The following is an 11012-nucleotide window of genomic DNA, read 5'->3' on the forward strand; positions in this document are numbered from 1 at the left end:
TCATCTGCGCGGCACGCCTTCCTCTTGGCTGCGGCTCAGAGAGGAGTATCAAGCGCGTGGATGTGATGCTCAATCAGTGTTTTAATACGCATTTATCTTTGTTGTACATTTCAGAGAATATGGTTGCATCTTCGCGGATGTATTGTTTTCAAATGCGTTTTTAGATTTCTATAACAAGTCTTAATATGAGTTGTTATTACATCCAAGTGTTGGAATTTACTTATCGGGTAGTATTTAATACAGCAACAAAAATGTAATATGCAGTTTATAAGAAGAAGCCGTTTGATTTCACGTTTTTATTTAAAATATATACATTCTACTCAACAGCAAGAGTCAAACGTGAAACGTTGAGAAATATTATGAAATCTATGCATGTACTGACATCTAGTGGTGTTACAGTAACAACAAAGAACAGCACCTCCATGTAGTATTTATATCATAACGAGTAAAAATATAATCGAAAGGCAAATTGTAATTTTTTTATTCATAATGGTATTTAGATTATAATACAAAATATAGGATACAAAAGATATTAAATATGTTTTTTTATGTTTCTCGCATTCGCGCTAGAATGGAAAGCGGGGATGGCAATATTTTGATTGAATAACGTCTTAAAGGGGTCATATGATGCGATTTCAAGTTTTCCTTTCTCTTTGGAGTGTTACAAGCTGATTGTTCATAGATAAGATCCCTGAAGTTGGAAAGACTAAAGTCTCAAAACTAAAGAGATATTCTTTATCAAAGTTAAGACTCTGCCACGCCCCCCTAAAACGGCTCGTTCCAACACGCCCCCACATATCTACCTCACTATGTGGAAATATTTGCATTGATATTGTTCGGTTTGTTTTGCACAAAAAGCAATCGAGTGACTTCAAAAAACTGGAATATCGCACACGAATCATATGGAGTATTGTTATGAGATATGGTAGAGTTGAACTGTTTACCTTCCTCTCATCAGCCTGTTGAGTTTGACTGACTAAAAAAAAGTGGGTTTGGTGACAGGACTTTACTTTTCAGTTATTCCTTTCATTTTGCTCTTGGAAAGCAGTATCGCTTTTTTATTTGTTCATTTATTTTGGGATATTGTAGGAGCCATCATTTTAACGTTCTGTTGTGTAGCCTATACTTTAGCAACACAGAAAGTTAGCATAGAATGTAAACGTAACAGGCCTGCTGCCATAGGTTCATTTGAAGAGTGTAATGTTTCTTATTCAACAAAACAGTGAAAACAAAAACATGTAGTTTCCATTTTCATTCACTAAAACGATTTAAAGGAAAATATATATTTCTCGAAAAAAAGCTCAAAGAAATTCTAGATTCCTCGTAAAAGCACTTTTATTATAAACTTTTGATCAATTATAGAACTGCTAATAGTGTTGGCTCCTGACGTTAGAGTAAGTGTCTATACATACATTAGCTTGCAAAAATAAACAGACCCTCAAAAAATAATCAGAAAAAAGTGCCCCATAACATTTACCTCACTATAACAATAAGCTGTACTGACCATACAAATCTTAATGACATTGCTTAAAAGATGGGCGTTTTATTGAATTGTATTTTTCTCCACAAATTTCTGCAATTCAGCCCGAACCACTTAACGCTACACTAGATTCCACGGATGTGTATTTAGTTTGGTTATTTATATACTCTATTACTAAGTTGCTGTCTTGCAAGCCCTGGGATGTCATTCATGAAATGTATTTAGTTAGTTATATAGTACTCTTTCTGTAGTCAGAAAAAGGTACAAAGCTGTCACTGGCACTGTACCCTAAGATACAAAAGCGGAAAGGTACATCATTGTACCTTTTTGAATGGTACAGTAACTTAATAACTTAAAGGTACATATATTATTGCTATATAGTAGGGACTATAATAGGCACTATACTATAATAGGTTTTGTACTTTTTTCTGACAGTGTAGTTGTAGGTTTTCAAAATATTGTTTTTGTTCATTTTGGCATGGAAGGTACATCCCAAACTTTCAGTGTTGTGAAATGCCTCAAGGTGCTAGAAATGTGTTGTCCTCTTTTTAACACTAGATAGCGCTATAACTCTAATCTAACAGTTGAAATCTGCAGCAGCCTGTGCTTGTTCTGTGTTTTTCTATGTGCAATTAACCAGAATGGGAAATATGTCATTTTAAACCCTTGTGCCACATCACATTCCTTTTTTCTTTTTACAGACTAGATGGATTTGGACAATATGAATGATAAGTAGATAACAGTGGCAAGAGAAGATAAATAACACTTTCTACAACCTACCACACAGATCTGAAATGCATGTGGACTTCAGCGTAATAAACTCTTAGATTTGCCTTTTGAAGATGGGCTTGTTTAAATGATACAAAACAACTTACATTAGAGATTGATTAACCTTAACAAACAAATGCTTCATGAGTTATTTTTTTATAAACACACACACACACACACACACATGTTGTGTTTCCATGTTTTACGGGGACTCTCCATAGGCGTAATGGTTTTTATACTGTACAAACTGTATGTGCTATTGCCCTACACCAACCCTACCCCTAAACCTACCCCTTACAGGAAACTTTGTGCATTTTTACTTTCTCAAAAAAACTCATTCTGTATGATTTATAAGCTTGTTTCCTCATGGGGACCTCAAAAATGTCCCCACAAGGCCAAAATTTACTAGTATTACTATCCTTGTGGGGACATTTGGTCCTTATAATGTGATAAATATCAGGTACACACACACACACACACAACCCACTCTTGTGTCACGTAGAAATGACATGCAGAGACATGAGACACATATTGGCAGTGACACTGGTGATAATGGATGAACACACAGAAGCACACATTATCGTTGTTGTATATGATCCCACCTCCTATTTCTGCATGGCTGCCAGGCCCGAGGCTGATGCCAGGCGCTGATAGCTGGCAGACTGTCAGTAATTTGTGTTAATTGTGGGAAGTTTCCATTGCTGGCGACCAGTCAGCTGGCACCACTACAGCCTGGTTTCCATGTGGCCCAGGAGCTCATTCATGCTTTCTGCCTGTCTGCTTTCACTGCTGATCAATGATCAGTGTCTGTCACTAAAATATCTTGCTCTTACATTGTTAGGGCGTTAAAAACAATGCTTAAAACAGTCGCAGATCAACAGCTGAGAAGCTTATTGTCACAGTTTATCTAGATTCTAGATTAATTACTGAAGAAGCAATCTGCTCATCTTAAAATCATCTGAATTTATCCGTACAAGTCTTTAATATATTTTCAACTTTCAACATGTAATCAAAAGCTAATATTATTTAAGGAATTAGAATAATTGTATTTCAGATGCTGTGAAAAATAAACACAATGTAGGTAACCCTTATGCAAGGAAAATATATCTCCTTATATTTGAACAATTAATATACTCAATTATTTAATGTATGTTGAAAATATACAGCATAATATATTGTGTTAATATTATATTGAATAATACAAATAATTGCCATATATTGTTACTTTATATATCATGATGTATGCGATTTTATATGAAATAATACACTTCATAATATGTAGATGTAGGGTACTGTGTGTGTGTGTGTGTGTGTGTGTGTCTCTCTCTCTCTCTCTCTATATATATACAGTGTATATATTACTATGTGTAAAAATGTGCTGCGGTCTTCATTGCTATATATGTATTATATGTATCAAATGATCACTATATTACCATACATGGTCCATGCATATATTGTGCATATATTGCAGTAAATTGAAAAATATAAGCAGTATTTTCACATATATGGAAATGTACTAATTAAAATATTGCATAATATTAGCAGTATATTCCTAGTATGTTTCATAAGGGGAATATAGGTGATACTATTAAATAAGAAAAAAAATGAATGGAATTTCAAAGGAAAAATATTAGTAAATGTTGTATTAATGAAATATAAGCTCATTAATTTCTCTTACAAGCTATTCATCTTTTACCGGTAGGTATTTATCATCTTTTAACTAACCACAATTAAGTAATTACACTAATTAAGCTAATTAAGACCAATAATGAAGAGCTGAGAGTCACATGAAAATTTTTTTTCACTCGTTTCAGATTAAGCACACAGCAGACTCATCATATTGATGCCCAGACAGAAATGCACTATTGGCTCTGGAACAAAAGAAGTAGATTGTAAGTAGTACATTTAATCAGCAATATCAGAGAAGGGACAATTGCACAAATGATGGGCACTGTGGAAATCTCTACAAACAATAAGAGGAGAATGCACATAAATGAATTCTAGAAAAAAGTGTTGTAATTATTGAAGTTGTATTGTGGCACGTGAAATTGCTAATTATGTCAACAATGTTGCCATAAAATTGTTATCTAGGCAAAAGATTTGCGCTTGGTTCTTAACCATTCAGTGCTTTCCTTTTTTCGCCCGTTTTTCAATGAATTAATTAGGCGATCACTGTAATTACTGTTTATATTGTTGTTAATGAGCCCAAAGGCAAGCGAGCAGTACTCATCCAAATTACACTCACTAGGCACAGAGCCAAGGAAGAGTCCAAAAGAGAGCAGGGGGAGAATAACATGCTAAATACTCCCCATATCTGCTTAATCATCAACCAGCCTTTTAGTCAACAGAAACTGCACACTCATGAACTAATGCACATTATTTAACATTAATCTTGTTGAAAAGATGCTATGGAGACCGAAAGGCCAAAAGTTATTTTAGATTGGAGATTTCAGCTTTAGCGAACTGTAGGTCCACAATGGTGTGCTTTCACAGTTTGCAGGTGTTTGCTGTAGCAGAAAAATTATCACTGTATAAATTAGTTGTGTGGTTAAAAAGCTTTTGCTTTTAATCATCATTCTTGATATCTTTAAAAATAAAATTGAGCGGGTTCGAATGTCTGAGACCACACAAAAATGTGAGATTTAAAATGCCGTTTAAACCTGGAAATAAGCATAATATATACTGGAAATAATCTGTAAAATTAATTAGAAATTAAGTGCATAAGTTTGCAAAGCTCCTTTGGAATCTGAAAGATGTTTATCATAAAAAAAATAATAAAGAGGGTTCATAAAAATAGCATTTTCTTAATTTAATACTGCACTGATCATGTTATTAATATAACTTGAGGATACTTACATATTTATGTTGAAATGAACCTTATTATGGTGTGTGGCTTTGATGATGATCATTATTTGTATGTCTTGTGATAATAGTGCGTAAGTGAGTAGTGAAATGATTGACTTTTCATCAAAAAAACTAATCCTGGTTCTGCGCATTCTTTGATTTTTATGCATCTTCTGCAGATTTGAGCTCATCCCAACTATGGCTGTATGATATTGAGATTCAGCTATTCACACTTAGGAAAACTGAGGGACTCAAAAAAAGGTACAAACATTCAATGATGCTTAAGGTGACAAAACACTGTATTAAGAAACAAGCGGGTTTACATTTTTGAACAGGAGAATTGTAATTATTTTGCCTTATATGTAAATATCTTATGTAGCTTCTGAAGGGCAGTACTAAATTATAAAATATAATATCTTTTATCCCTTATATTTGTAAAAATTCTGCAAGGGTTTATAAATTGTACTTAAACGTCACTGATCAAATTTGTGATAATAAGCACGTGACATTCATGAAATGTTTAATTTTAACTTTGTTCTTTTTTATTGTTTATTTTTTTTTGTTAAATTAATTAAATTATTTATGAAATTAATGCATATCTCAGAACAATTAGTCTCAGGTTTTTGGACCCCATGCATATTTAAAGTTATAAAATGTTGCTCACATACACACTGAATATGTGCACATTTCATAAAAAACTATATGTATGCATTTTTGAACAGTATTTTTCATAGTAGCTATTAGAGTCAGTGCTCTTGCGTCTCAGTGTATAGGTGTTCTGCTCCATTTATTGCAGCAGTAATGAATTTATTCTATGCGCTCCACTCTGTGTAACACTCTGCGGCACCTCTGTAATTGCTGCAGCTCTACATCTATTGTACTTCCTGTGTCGGAATGGCTTTTTTTCCCCCCACAGGAGTCTGCACTCACTGCTCATACTTCCTGGCTTTCTTTCATTCAACTATTAGTTCTCTCTTTTAAAGGTCAGGGTTGCCTTTTATGCTATTGAGTAACGGATAGAAGAGAGACAAACTGTCAGGCTTGGTGTTATTGCTCCAAATAACACCAGCATGACTAAAGGCTGATAGAAGCATTAGAAGCGCTACACACACATAAGGAACACAGACACAAGTGCGTACACACACACACACACACACACACACACACACACACACACACACACACACACACACACACACACACACACACACACACGCACAAATGATCTCCAGTCTCCCTGGCAACCATTTAGCTCTTTCTGGTCAGGTGAAACAGAGAACTGACCTCCCACACAAGAGACAATGGAAGCATTTAAGATTTTTGCTGATGGATTTGAACCTCGAAGAGATCAGGGCCACAAAAGTGCTCTACAATGCGATGCTGTGGAAGATGAGATGAGACTCTGCAGGATGGGAAAAGGGACGTAAACCAGAGATGAGGGAAATATAGGGCTAAATTAGAATTTTATTGAAACAATTGCGCAAAGTACCATCGCAAAAAATGTCTTTTGACAGATGTAGCTATTTGATCAAGGACGGTCCATGTATTTGGGTTCAGACACACACACATTCACAATGTCGCACATGCAAGCACACTTCCATTCACATACGCAGCAAGCGACATGCGAGCTGTCAGCTCTTTAATTAACAGTCATTTCCTGTACCTTCCCTCCATGTGGCACTTTGACCCAATCAGTGTTGCAGAGGGAACATTGCAAGTACAAGAGCAGGAAAACGTGTGCAAAAGAAAAAAAGGCTTTAATAAAAATGCACACACAGGAAGGAGGTAAGTAGAGAAAGCAATGCACGCTAATGTAGATGTTCTATTTCGCTCGAATGAAAAATTGAATTTAATTATTTTAATATGAAATATTAATAACTACCTCACGTTCGCTCGCAGACATTTATCTAAATAGACCGTCTAATTAATGTGTCTGGCACCCTTATTATTCTTCGAGGGGGTGTGGAGCAGAGAGGAGAGGCATGGAAGGTCATTTTTAACCGGGGCTCATGGGAAATGAAGAGAGCCAGCAGAGAAGGGTCATGGTGGTGGTAGGCATGGCCGCCAGCTTATCTCTCATAACCTGTTGAAAATGAACAATTTACAGCAATGTAATTCCACGAATGCTACTCAAAATGTAATGGCTATTGTTAGACGTTCCACACAGAAAATTCTCTCTATTTTACTGATTGCACAGCGAGGAAATGTATGTGTGTGGGCAATGACGTGTTTTGTCTTAAGGTGTGTTTTGACATTTGCCATTCAGATTTGAGTATGCTAAAAGAGTACAAATATTTTTAGAGCGATGGGTAAAAATAATTATAGCAGAACTTCAATTTATGTTGAATGTCATTTTGTAATTAGTGCTTATTGAATCATATTGAAGTTTATTATACAACTAACTTGGGAATAATGAAAACATAGATGCCTAGATAATAGAAATATCAATACTAGTACACCTTATAAATTCATAGCCTGGTATATAATAAATATCAGATGTTAGATTAAGGGTCAATGGTAAATAAGTGTCCATGATAAAGGAAAAAAAAACACTCTTCTTATGCTAATTTCATATGATTTTCTTTTACTTGCAAGTGTGCACAATTATTATATTTTCAGAATGTGTAAAAATATTTTTCAAGATAATATACTTATCATGAATTATTCATAAATAGCATCTACCTGTTTATTTCACCAAATGAATTTAGACTACAGTTTTTCAAATATTAGTATACAGTTAAAATATTTAATCATGACTATTAAATGTAAACAAAGATAAAAGATAATTACTTAATAGGCTTTTCCTTTTAAAATGTTTATTCTTTTTATGAGGCTTTTTTAATATAAATATTATATAAGGACTGTTGTATCACCCTGACGTTTATTACTTTATTTTTAATTCAGAAATAAAAACATGTTCATATCAGAAGGGTATTCAAGACAATGTATTGATCTGCACAAAAAATAAGCATCATGACATTGAGCACTATATATATATATATATATATATATATATATCCATTATATATCTATCTGTACATAATGTGTGTGTATGTGTATATTTTTATTATTTATTTATTTATTTATTTATTTTTTCAAAAGGAGAACAAAGAATTTTTGCTGGGGTCTGAACTCTGTCACCATGACTGCGTAAAGCTGAAATAACGAGGCCTTCAATTAGCAGTGGCCAATCAATGTGGTAATTGCAGTGAGAGGCTGATGTAGAGTGAGGGATTGCTGCTAGCTGCAGTCCCGTATCGATTTACTTAAAGCAATTAGACGCCTTCCCTCCACCATGGAGCTTTAGTCCCTCACCATCTGCTCCAAACACACAGCACAGAGGCTCGGTAAATATGCTACAGGAAATAAGGATATGAGGATCAGTGATTTTTGATTTTTTCATTTTCTCCGCAACACAGTTATGTGAGTAAAGATAAATGCAAACACTACACAAAGGACTTAATACACACACAGAGGGACAAAGGAATAGGCTATATGGGTGAGAATGACAAAGACAATGCAAACAGTACACTCTTTGATGAACATTCACGGTCAAAAATAATATAGAAGGCTTTTTCTATGATTTTTTTAATATGCATGTTTCCATCATGCTGCAGAAAATTAGAAGAGAAGATTGTGCCCTCACCTCTTTATATAGTTCTGAGTACATCCATTTAGAGTTCATCTGTAATGGTGATAATATAGAGAAATGTAATATACAGTAGAGTCTACACAGCTCCCTCCATTTTCCATCAGCACCGCCATACAAGACTATACAACCCGCTGCTGAGTGCATAATAGATGCTATATTGATTTTGAAAGCTTTTTCTCTTTCCAAGATGTCTTTTCAGTTCGCTCACAGCTAATCTTCAGATTTCTTCTAATGCATTTGCCTGCAGCCGTGAAAGAGCCACTTGAGTGGGCTGCAATGACAATCCAGCGGTCACTCGACACAGTCGCATCCGCTATTCTGTGCTTTTCACTAGGAGAAGCTAAATGGTGCTCTAATTGTGATGACCTTCATTGCAGAGGGAGCTCTGTAATTGGAAAAACAACCCTGGAGTGAGTCCATCTTCAGGAGAGCCTTGGAGACACTGGGAAGGCAGCAGAGAAAGAGAGAGAAACAGAGATAGAGAGATAAAAGAAGGCTGTATATATTAACAAGCAGATTCACTGATGCATTGTGAACAGAGCAAGAATTTATGAGAAGATGCGTGTTGCTGAAGAGATGGCATGAGAAATGAAAGATGCACTCAGGGCCGGTTTCCCAGAGTTCACTTCACCCTGCGGCTGATTATGTCAACGCATGTCTAGATCTGGCAGTGCTCATTTGGATGGCAGTTGTCACTAAGACGGATGTCCATTAGCGAGACCACCACTCCGCTAGACTGAACAAACACAGACACAGCTCAGCTTGAGCTCTGCGATTGTCAGGCATTTTCATGTGCTCAGAATTCTAGAATTCTAGAGATGATGATTCTAGATTCTCTGTTATATGAGAGAGGCAATCTATCATAGTAATGTACAGTCTGTCGGTCATTTTTGCTAATTAAATCTGATAAATAAATAAATACATGGACATATAGATAGTTCGTATAGATGAGCTGAAATTATTTCAAAACTGTGCATTATCTTAAAGTTTCCTATAGTAAAAATGTAATATATTTAAAATACATTTATTTCATAGTTTAAATCTATCAACATATTTACTGACAGATAACTCGAGACTTTCTGATATAAAAAATACTACTCGCACTACTTGTGCACAATGCACATTTCTTAGTATTAAGTCTAAAATGTGTTTTAATGTCTCTTTTGATGAGGATTGTATGATGTTTGAATAATATCCATCTTTAAATGCAAGATATTTAAAGTGTAGGCTACCTGAAGTATACTTGCAATAGTTCCACATTCGCACAATCAAATATACTAAGTATATCTTTAATTGAACTTCAGCACTAATATTTTTTCCTGTCCTATCCTTCTCCACTGCCTCCTATTCTAGCAAAAAAAAATAAAAAATAGGGAAAAAACTAAATTACTCAGCAAACTTATCGCTTGCAGTAGCAGGGCCGGTATTAAAGAAAACAATCAAGGCTGGTGGGATTAATCTCTGACAGCAGCCTTATCTTTAACTTGCACCTTTGTTATTTTCTGATGAGCTGCTTCTTTCTGTGCTGCCACATTGTGCCATACCTCAGTGCTCCCTTTCATTGGCTCCCCAGGCTGTGGCGGAGGACCTTTTCAGTTTATTAAAAAACCTTTATTTGTGAAGAACAAAGAGGAGACGAAGGCAAACAATAAGGTCAGGCAATCTCTTTTCTGCCAGCTCTCTCTCCTCTCACCTGATATTTGGAGCATTTTCAGAGTGTGTGCGGTGACGGAGGCAGTGACAGCAAACAGCCTCTAAAGGGTGATTGACACATATCAACCTCTGGCGAATAACCTTTTCCCTGCTCTTCATATCATAAAGGGCACCACCGTCTCCTCTTGCCACTACGAGGACATGTCAGTGGCACGCACACGGATATGCAGAAACGAAGGCTAAATAGACATGGCAGTTGGAACGCACCTGCAGTCGTATTTCATGATCGCACAGTGGTTTTATTCTCATTCCCAAGCAAGTGAGAAAATGAGTCTCAATGATGAGTCGCTAATTTTTCATTTATGGTGTGCTGGCGGATATGACAGTGGTCTTTGGTTTCTACTGACACCTAGTGGTGTGGATGCAGCATCATGCAAATACAGTTTTTTAGTTGCCATTGTGGAAACACACTATTAGCCGTTAGCCATAATTTGTTTATTCCATGACCAAAAGTGTCCAAGGGTTACAGATCTCAATTTTAAATCCTCGATATTAGGCTACTGACATATGAATTAACTGGTATGCATTCTATATATGATATGTTATAAACAATAT

The 11012-nt window shown here is 35.5% G+C and overlaps 1 long non-coding RNA gene across 2 annotated transcripts; it reads left to right on the forward strand.

The window, feature by feature from the left end:
* Positions 1-4065: 4065 nt before the first annotated feature.
* Positions 4066-9666, forward strand: LOC107596764 (uncharacterized). 2 transcript variants are annotated; one of them, XR_001610401.1, is made up of 3 exons: positions 4066-4263; positions 5272-5353; positions 9122-9666. It is a non-coding gene; the product is annotated as an uncharacterized lncRNA (long non-coding RNA). The 2 variants fall into 2 exon arrangements; XR_001610400.1 differs by having other exon boundaries at positions 4066-4140.
* The last annotated feature ends 1346 nt before the right edge of the window (positions 9667-11012 follow it).

Source organism: Sinocyclocheilus grahami, unplaced genomic scaffold (assembly GCF_001515645.1).
Source record: "Sinocyclocheilus grahami isolate Dianchi unplaced genomic scaffold, SAMN03320097.WGS_v1.1 scaffold222.1, whole genome shotgun sequence".
In the NCBI taxonomy this organism is placed as follows: domain Eukaryota; kingdom Metazoa; phylum Chordata; class Actinopteri; order Cypriniformes; family Cyprinidae; genus Sinocyclocheilus; species Sinocyclocheilus grahami.